Genomic DNA, 9,446 nt, shown 5'->3' with positions numbered 1-9,446 from the left:
AACGCTAATGAGAAGGAAACAACGGCTGCAGAAAGACATTGGATAATGGAAAAGTCTGCTGAACTAAATCAACCAGTTTATTTCAAGGATGTGCTGACCTCACAATGGAAGCCAGGAGATGTGCTGCGTTGAGGAAGGGGTTTTGCTCTTATCTCCACAGGTGAGGAAAATTTGTGGATAGCGTCAAAATTAATAAAGGTTCAGTTTGAAGAAGAGAAACCACTTGGAAATGATAAATAACAATTTATTCACAAGGATGGCGAATATACTGATGGTAAGAAATACAGATAGGTTGGGGGCAGGGTTCTTTTCTTATCTCCACAGGAAAATACTCATCTTTAAAGAAATTAAGGGACCCTGAATATTTAATTACTGGTGGGCGGACACATTTTGTAAGTATTAATTTTATATATATATATGTCTTATTAAACATTTCTTTATAAATATATAGAGTTGGTTTTGGAGTTGGACTATGGCTCAGTCGCTCTTCAATCCAAAGCCTGTTGATAAGAGATATTTCAGAGTTTCTGTCTCAGGTCAGGAGCCATGAAATGGGACAGAATAAGAATAATTATATGCTTTATAAACTTTCTTTGCCTTTTCTCATATCTGTGTCTTTCTTTACATGTCAGTATATGTCTTTGTTGTTAATGTTTAAACTTCCCATAACAAGCAACAAATTTTTCTACAGTAATCTTTGAAGTTTCCAGGATGAAGATGGAGCCCCACAACATCAACTTAATCTGGTTTTTATGACATCATGAATATTTTTTTAAGCGCTAATATTAGACCTGTGTTTTGGTACCAACTGCATGAGACAATTTCGAATGGTGCACATTCTTGACAACACTCTGGCCAGACCTTCTCAAAATGCTCAGAGACTAGTTACAATTTTCTTAGGTCAAAGGTTAATTTGGGAATTTTACCATCATTTGCTTTCACAGGTGCCCCTAAGGAGAACGTCGCCGCCATGTCAGCTAGAAGCAATCTTAGAGGACAATGTCCCCTCTCCCAACAGAGTTTGCCCTCAGGGTTAGGGACATCTCTTAATGGTTGGTTTGGGGTTGAGGGGATGGGGAGATGTTTTATGAAATTAGGAGTATGTTCAAAAAAAAGTGGGGGGGAGGATTAACTGGTATGATGGGATGATTGGTATTTGTGAGTTACTGTTTTTAGAAAATTGTATTGGTACTGTTTCCTGTATATTGATATATTGAATATTGAATGTGAGTATTCCTACCTCTAATTTTGTATAAGAGTATGCTTATATTGTATTGATACATCTACCATATTACAATGTACATTTCTACCTCTGATACTATTTATATAGTAACATTGTTTACATTTGATATGTAATGACATTGTTTACAGTTGAAGATCATTGTCTTAATATATTGCACAGTTGTTTATTCTTTTAGTCTTCAAGTTAGATAGGTATTGAGAATTATATGTTTGTCATATTTATTTTTAGGTTAATCAGGTCTTTTAGATACATAGAGATTATATTTAGCATAGATAGTATAATCTTCAGCCTCTTCGAAGAGCTGTAGAAAATGGCCTTAAATCTACCTAGAATTCTGTGCCAACGAGACACAATTACTCCTGGCAACACCACTCTACTCCTGAGAGAACGTTGAGCACCAAAGACACTCCACTGGGAGCTTGTTTTCTTGGCAGAACTGGCCTTTGGATTAAGAAAAGCCCATACCTCAACTTCTGACAAAGATACAGAATATCCCTAAGTGGATGAAACAGGATTGTCTTATCCTGCCAAGACAGGGTAGGATAGTTCTAAGAAAGTTCCTTGCCTTTAATAATGGCATGTCAGTTATGTTAGGCCTTAGCCAAAGTTGGTTGACTCAACACTGCAAACGAGACTTTGGGTGATTGCCCAGGTAGTCAGTTGTCTCTGTTAATTGTTGCACATTTTGGATATCTCTCATTTGTTAAGTAATATTTATTCCCTTCTCATATCTTTGACGGAGTTGAAGATTATATAATTGTAGTTACTCTCTACATTATTTAGACTCCTTGAGATAGAATGTTTAGCAAAACTTTTGTTCTCAATATTGTTTGTTATATTTATTATTTGTTATTATTGTATATAGTTGTATTTGGTTTAGTTCTGTCTTATTTAGACAAAAAGGGGAGATGTAGAGATAAGTCCAGCCCCCTAGGGGGCGTGTTCGCCTCGGGCTAATGTTTACCTATAAATCTGGAGAGCATGTTCGCAGTGCTCGCTTCTGTTTTCCTGGTCTCAGTGGGAACAGTGGTTCTGTAAGTCTATTTCCCCATTAAAGCTGTATATATTTTTACAATCTGTCTGCATTCATTTACCCCGTTACATTTGGGAAACCCATTCTCTTTGGATGGATACTGTGCTCAGCCTAGATATAGTCGGTAGTGACTTGGACCTTTCTCAAAGCAATGTGCCTTACCCTCTCTGAGAAGTGGGTGGCCGTTGGGGTGGGAGGGAAGTGGAGGGGATGGGAGGAGTGGAGGGAGTGGGAACTGGGGTTGGTATGCGAAATGAAAAAAGATAGTTTGTGTTCTTTTTTGAAAACAATTTTATAAAACTGAAAAAAGCGATGCAGCAGCAGATGGCTATTAGGAAGTTTAAATTACTATGTACAAGTTTCTTGTTTGAGTGTCATCGAAACTAGCTCCTTCCCTTACATCTAATACACAAGGACTGTAGACAAGGAGCCTGAAAAGGCACAACATTGTCAGCCCAACGCATACCAGGTAGGGAGACCCCACACTGGTGCAAGGGACAGGAGCCCTCTTTTTTCTCCTGGGTTTGCTTGCAAATGGTTGGGTGCACCATTGTTCAGTATCTTCTTGATGCCTGCCCCTGCATTTAGTTTAATGTTCACACCGAATTTGTTTCCAGTTACATGAGTAGACATTTACTTTGCAGGTGTGAAAACAACAACGGTATTTTTTTTCTTTCTTTCTTTCACTTACTCCACAAAGCTTTCCTTATCATCAAAACATCCCTGTGGGGACCAAAGGAATCAAGCTGAAGGGAGGATTTCCCAAGCTGGAGGCTTTAGCTCTCATTGTCTGTGGGCATTTCCTTTTCCTTTCTTCCCGACCCTCTTCTCAGGAATGGCTGACTCTGCTGTTGAATAGCCCCAGTCCCCATTGCCAGTCATCTTCCCTCACTTGGGAATTGTCCTAGTTTCTTTCTTTATTGCTGTGATAAAACACTGACCAAAAGTAATTAGGGGAGGAAAGGATTTATTTCATTCTCTAATCCATCATGAAGTGAAGTCAGCAGGTCAGGAACCTTGAATCAGGAAATGAAGCAGAGGCCAGGGAGAAATGCTGCTTCCTGGCTTGTTCTCCATGGCTTGCTCAAGAAAGGACAAAAAGACAATCTACCAAGGGTGGCACCACCCACAGTGAGATGCATCCTCCCACATCAATAATTAATAAGAAATTATCTCACAGACCAGGCTGATGTAGGTTGTCCCTCAGTTGATGACCCTCTTTCCAGATGACTCTAGCTTGTATCAAGTTGACAAAATAAATAAATAAATAAATGAATGAATAAATAAATAAATAAACTAACCAGCACAAGGATCTTACACTAAGCAAGAAAGAACTGGTAAGGCATTATTCACTATTGAGGATACTCTGCAATACCACCTGTCTGCTTCCACTTAGATCCCTGTTATTAGCCTAAAGCAGATGGAGAGACTAGAACTTTAAACTGTAAATGCAGGATGACTGCAAAGTTGCCTGTAAAGTAATATGACTTCCCTGTCAAGGTGTCTATAAAGCAACCATTAGAAAGAGAATCTTTGCATGTAGGCTCATTTCTAGAGTTCTGGAAAGGAAAGTAGGTATAAGACACGAAAGCCCTTCTGAGTAATTGACAATAGAGACTGGGCAAGGAGGATCTCAGGGAGGACCCAGGCGTGTTCTTGTTCTAGCTTGAGCATTTGCTCTCTGAAGTCTTCAGTTGGTTGGGGGTCTCATTTTTCTCCACAGAAAGCATGGGATCAGTGATCTTTGCCCTGCAGAACTGTCATAGGGAAGAATGTGAGGGCCCCTCCCACAGAGCTCAACACTCATAGCATAGACATTCCAAATCCCATTATTACTGGGATCTGTGTGGAAAGTGTCCTTAAAGAGGCTGGATGTAGAAGGCCAGCAAAAGACTCTTCCAAGGAACAGTGCCAGGGACTTGGAGAAGCTGTGTTCTAAAGCAATGGAAAGGCTTCATGAAGCTCATGAAGACAGACAGCTGCACCCTGGAGACAACAGCCTCCATTCTGGTGTCTGAGCTCTCCACACATAGGTCATGGTTTCCTCAACAGTAACTTCCAGGTAAAGACAGGCCTGGTGAACCAGGGGTTCTCCAAAGTACCAAACCATAGATTGTATAACTTAGATCCAGAATGTGTCCCTAAAAGCCCATGTATTTTAATGGCTTAGACCAGCTTAGAAGGTAGAGAAATATTAAGGAAGTGGGACCAATGGGGAGTCTTTGTTACAGGGACAGAAAGCAAACACAGAGCTTATAAGGCTAATGTCAGCCCTGAGAGCATCGCGAGGGTGAGGAGGAAGGAAGATGGGAGGATTTGTGGGCAAAGCTGTAGGAAGACATTGCTTGCCTTCACCAAGAGTGGCATTGATGCCCTTGGGAATCAAGCTACCTGGAGAAGCCAGGAGGATTTCTACGATCACAGAAAAAGAACATAGGCCAATGGCCAAGAGGGGGCAACTTAGGGGTGTAAAAAAATGTGTCACTTCCTCCTGGTATGCCTTTGTCATTCCTGAGAACTTAGTGACTGGCCAGAGTCCCAACAATCAGCTCACAGGGATCAGAGCCTGCTGTGAGTTCTCTGGAGGAGTAGTTGTTCCGTGCTGAGAGAAAAGTGTGCCTTTGAGTTGTAGAGCCACCTGACAGGAGAACAAACTGAACAGCTGTATGGACCAGGAGGAAGGCTGACAACACCCCAAATCATCTAGAAGGACCCAGAGGTGATCAGGAAAGCAGATCTGAAACACTCAGAGTGGTATGATCCACAGCGCAATGCCAAGATGGGAAACCTTCAGGGACTAAAAACCAGGGCAGAATAGGAAACCCGTTAGAGAAGAAATGCCGGGTGCTTCCAGACCAGAGTTCAGGCCTTAACAGAAAGACAAAGAAGTCCTACAGAAAAATAGCGCCTCAACTTTCCATACCAGTGGAAGCGTTCTATATCTGAGCTGCCCAGTAAGGCAGCTCCTGGCCATATCTGATTATAGAGCATTTGAAATGTGTCTGATACGAAATTACATTTCAAATTTAATTTACTTTCTAGCAAGTTTAAACAGCTGATATTACACAGGTGGTGCTAGCTATCATCTTGGACAGTGTGACCTCCAAGAGCTGCTCATAGCGGTGAGAGCTGGGTCTCTTGGATTGATTATATTCCACAGAGCGAGGGTGAGAAGTTTCTGAGACCCAAACTCCAAGACAAGGCCTGGGCTTTCCTTTTCAGAAGTAGTCAAGATGACCCATTTTTTTTTCATTTTTTTATTTTATTGAGAAAAGGAAAAAAAAGTTTCAGCCTCCTCCCAGACTCCCACTTCCCTCCCCCTCCTCCCACCCCTCTTCCCCTTCCCCCACTCCTCTCCTCCTCCCTCTCCAGTCCAAAGAGCAGTCAGGGTTCCCTGCCCTGTGGAAAGTCCAAGGTCCGCCCCCCTCTGTCCATGTCTAGGAAGGTGAACATCCAAACTGGCTAGGCTCCCACAAAGCCAGAACATGAAGTAGGATCACAACCCCTTGCCATTGTCCTTGGCTTCTCATCAGTCCTCATTGCTCGCCATGTTCAGAGAGTCCAGTTTTATCCCATGCTTTTTCAGTCATAGTCCAGCTGGCCTTGGTGAGCTCCCAATAGATCAGCCCCACTGTCTCAGTGGGTGGGTACACCCCTCGTGGTCCTGACTTCCTTGCTCATGTTCTCCCTCCTTCTGCTCCTCATTGGGACCTTGGGAGCTCAGTCCAGTGCTCTAGTGTGGGTCTCTGTCTCTATCTCGATCCATCATCAGATGAAGGTTCTATGGTGATATGCAAGATATTCGTCAGTATTGCTATAGGATAGGGTCATTTCAGGTTCCCTATCCTCAGCTGCCCAAGGAACTTCAGCAGCACATATACTAAAATTGGAACGCTACAGAGAAGATTAGCATGGCCCCTGCGCAAGGATGACATGCAAATTCGTGAAGATGACCCATCTTACCCTCAAAAAGAAGCAATCTCTTCCTATCATGTCTCCTTACTTTAGTCTTGGCCATTGCTGGATGTGTCTTGGCCAACTCTCACTCACTGATCAGGTATGAAAAGGTAGCATTTACTCCTTCCTTCTTCCAGATCTGCCGAGGGCCCTCTTAGCCCTTGGATGTATCCATTATCAAATGCTGACTGGGTTTCTCTCTTCTTTTCTTTTCTTTCCTTTCCTTTTCTTCTTTTCACTACCTCTATCGGGCTCAAATAAAGTTAGTGTTTACTTAGGGCTGATGGTCTCATCCTGGCTGCATGACTGCAAACAAAGTAATTTACCTCTGAGCTAGCTATGGGATATTCCCCATGTCATACCTATAGGATTTCATTTTTGTGATCCTATTTAGCATAACCAGCTCAAGTACCTGCCACATGTCAGGGATTGGGTAATCACTATAGAATAAATGTCACATTTCATACCACTAAAGATGGCCACAGTTATGTTAGGGACATAGGAGCTTCATCAAAACCAAGCTAGTTAAGGCCATGACACTAGGATGGAGTGGTCCAGAACAAAGATCTGCATCCTGCCTTGGCCATTATCTAGGAAAGTCTGAGTAGACCTCAGCAAAGTGATAACATTCCTGAAGTTTTCTGTGTCTACCACATAAAAATAATTCTACAGCACTTGTGTATGAGGTATGTGCTATTGGAACATTGCTTTGGTATTACTAGCTGTCAATGCTTAGCCTTTTACTTAATATTGAAAGGGTCTCAGGAGAGAGAGACACATGTGCCAACATCTCTCCTGTGACTTTTCCCTCTTCCTCTCCAGGAACTGAGCAGGCAGCCTGTTTGTCTCTAAGCCAACTGGAGGGGCATCAAGGTGCAGACTTCTGCTGGGGTTCAGACAAGAGAAGGACTGTGCCATGTGATTTGTGTCACATGACTGCTGTTGTCGCCTCTTCCAACAAAGACATTTCTCACTGACTAAGGCTCCTCCTCAGCCCTTGCTTTCTGTCCTGCTATTCTTAGGACTCTATTTCATTCCTCCCCTTGTCAACAAGTCACCACAGGGTTGCCTTTGGGCAAAGCCTGAATTCCCATTCATTACATGAAAAATCATATTTCCTGTTCATCTGATCTTTTTTTTATGCATTGGTGTTTTGTCTGTAAGTATGTCTGTGTGCAGGAGTCAGATCCCCTGGAACTGAAGTTAAAGACAGTTGTGAACTGTCGTGTAGGTGTCTGGGAATTGAACCCTGGTCATCTGGAAGAGCAGTCAGTGCTCTCTTAACAGCTCAGCCGTCTTTCCAGCCCCTTTGTCTGATCTTCTGACTGGGGTCCCCTCTTCCAAGGAGGCTTCATGTTTACAGCCAAACAGGACAGCCTCTAGGTTGTTTTGTTCAATGGGTGCCTCGGGCTCTAAAAGATGAATTCTCTGATCATAAAGCATAAATAGGGGGCATTTTAAAACAAATATTATCTTGCTACTTTGTCTTTCCTTAATCACACTGCCCAAAACAAATGAGCAAATTGGGGCTGAGCAGGCCTCATTCCTAATCATTTTAATACCAAAATTCCCTGCTGTGGGACAATGGTCTGTACCCTGTCACTTGTATTTTAAATAAATTTTATTGGCCAGTAGCCAGGCAGGAAGTAGAGGTGGGCAATGAGAATTCTGGGAAGAGGGAAGTTTTTAGTCTGCAGTCATCACCCAGACAGAGAGGAAGCCAGACACAGAGCAAGCAAGATGTGACTGCTTTGCCAAAAAAGGTACGAAGCCACATTGCTAACATAGACAAGAATTATGGGCTAATATAAGTTATAAGAGTTAATAAGAAGCCTGAGCTAATACGCCAATCAGTTTATCATTAATGTAGGCCTCTGTGTGTTTATTTGGGACTTAACGACTGTGGGAACCGGGCAGTACAGAAACCTCAGTCAACAATTCCCCAGAGATTTTCCTCATAACATTTCTTTCCAAGTGTGTTGCTAACTCACCCAGAATAATTTCTTGTCATTCCCTTTGCTTTTCATCTAGAATAGAAATGATTCATTCAAGCGTATGGAAATTTAGGGTGGGGCAAGCGAGAATAAGTAGACGACTCTTCTGTCAAAATAGACTGAGCTCACCTCTGCCCCTTTCACTCAGCCTCTTCTCCAAGTGGGTCTGGTAGGTGGAGTGGGCTGGCGGCTCCACACAGCACAGCGTATGTCATTCCCATCCGAGCCAGACTGTCTTTTGAGCTGTACAAGGAAATGACTGAGTGATGACAGAAAAATGGCTGCTAGCTCCCAGCCGACTTGCCACCTCTGAGAAGCCAAGGCATCATTTATTCAGACGGTGTGTCCAGCACAAGCCTGCTCTCCCTGCAGGGCCGGCACCCCTGAAGCTTTGATTCCTGTCCACACACACAGGATTGCATTGATCCACAGAGCTATGAAGTGTTGTGCTGGAAGACCCCCACCATGCAGACCTGGCGACATCAGAGCAAAGAACAAAGTCGTAGGCTGTCCGCTTGATTTGAAGGGTGCTGCTCTTTGGATGTGGAGTGTTCCCCCAAGGTCAAACATTAAGGACTTTGACTCACAGTGTGCTGTTTACTGGAAGATAGTAGAACCCTGAAGGGGTGGGGCCAAGTGTCCTTGGAAGGGATAGTGGGAGCTTATATTGTATTTCCCATGCTGTTCCTTTCTGGGGTCCACGTTTCCTATCCTGTCAGAAGATCCTCCTGTAGCAACTCTCTGGCCTGCTCATGTTCGTGGATGATAATCTACTAGCTATTGTCTGTATGAAAATGTCTTATTTTGACTGTTTTTGGATATGGTTTTATGGGCATAGAATCAAGGCTCATGTTTTTTTTTTTTTTTTTTTTCTCTTAGCACTTCCATGGCTTTGGCAATAGTCTTCCTATTTTTGTTCTTTCTAAAGAGAAAACTGTATCTCTCATTTTGGTTCCTCTATCTGTAAAACCCACTGTTCTCTAAATATTTCAAGATTTGCCTTTTATTGTTGGTTTTTGAGTAACTCGATCGTAATGTGCCATGGTATAGTTTGCTTCATTTGTCTTGTGCTTGAGTTGTTCTGTTTTCAAACTTCTTTGGTCAGGCATTAATTCTTCAAACATGTTTTCTCTCCTTTTTCTGGGAGATGCCAGCTACGAATTAGTGCCCTGTGGCTTGGGAAGGGAGCTGAACAGAGGAGCTCCTCTAGTCTCTGTTT

General features: G+C 42.8%; 1 non-coding gene across 1 annotated transcript; it reads left to right on the top strand.

The window, feature by feature from the left end:
* Positions 1-6,136: 6,136 nt before the first annotated feature.
* On the top strand, positions 6,137-6,239 carry LOC113456163. Its single transcript, XR_003377024.1, has one exon. It is a non-coding gene; the product is annotated as a U6 spliceosomal RNA (small nuclear RNA).
* Positions 6,240-9,446: the final 3,207 nt, after the last annotated feature.

The sequence above is a fragment of the Microtus ochrogaster genome, chromosome 5, assembly GCF_000317375.1.
Source record: "Microtus ochrogaster isolate Prairie Vole_2 chromosome 5, MicOch1.0, whole genome shotgun sequence".
In the NCBI taxonomy this organism is placed as follows: domain Eukaryota; kingdom Metazoa; phylum Chordata; class Mammalia; order Rodentia; family Cricetidae; genus Microtus; species Microtus ochrogaster.
Note: the sequence above shows the minus strand (reverse complement) of the source record. Positions and strands in the feature narration are given on the sequence as shown.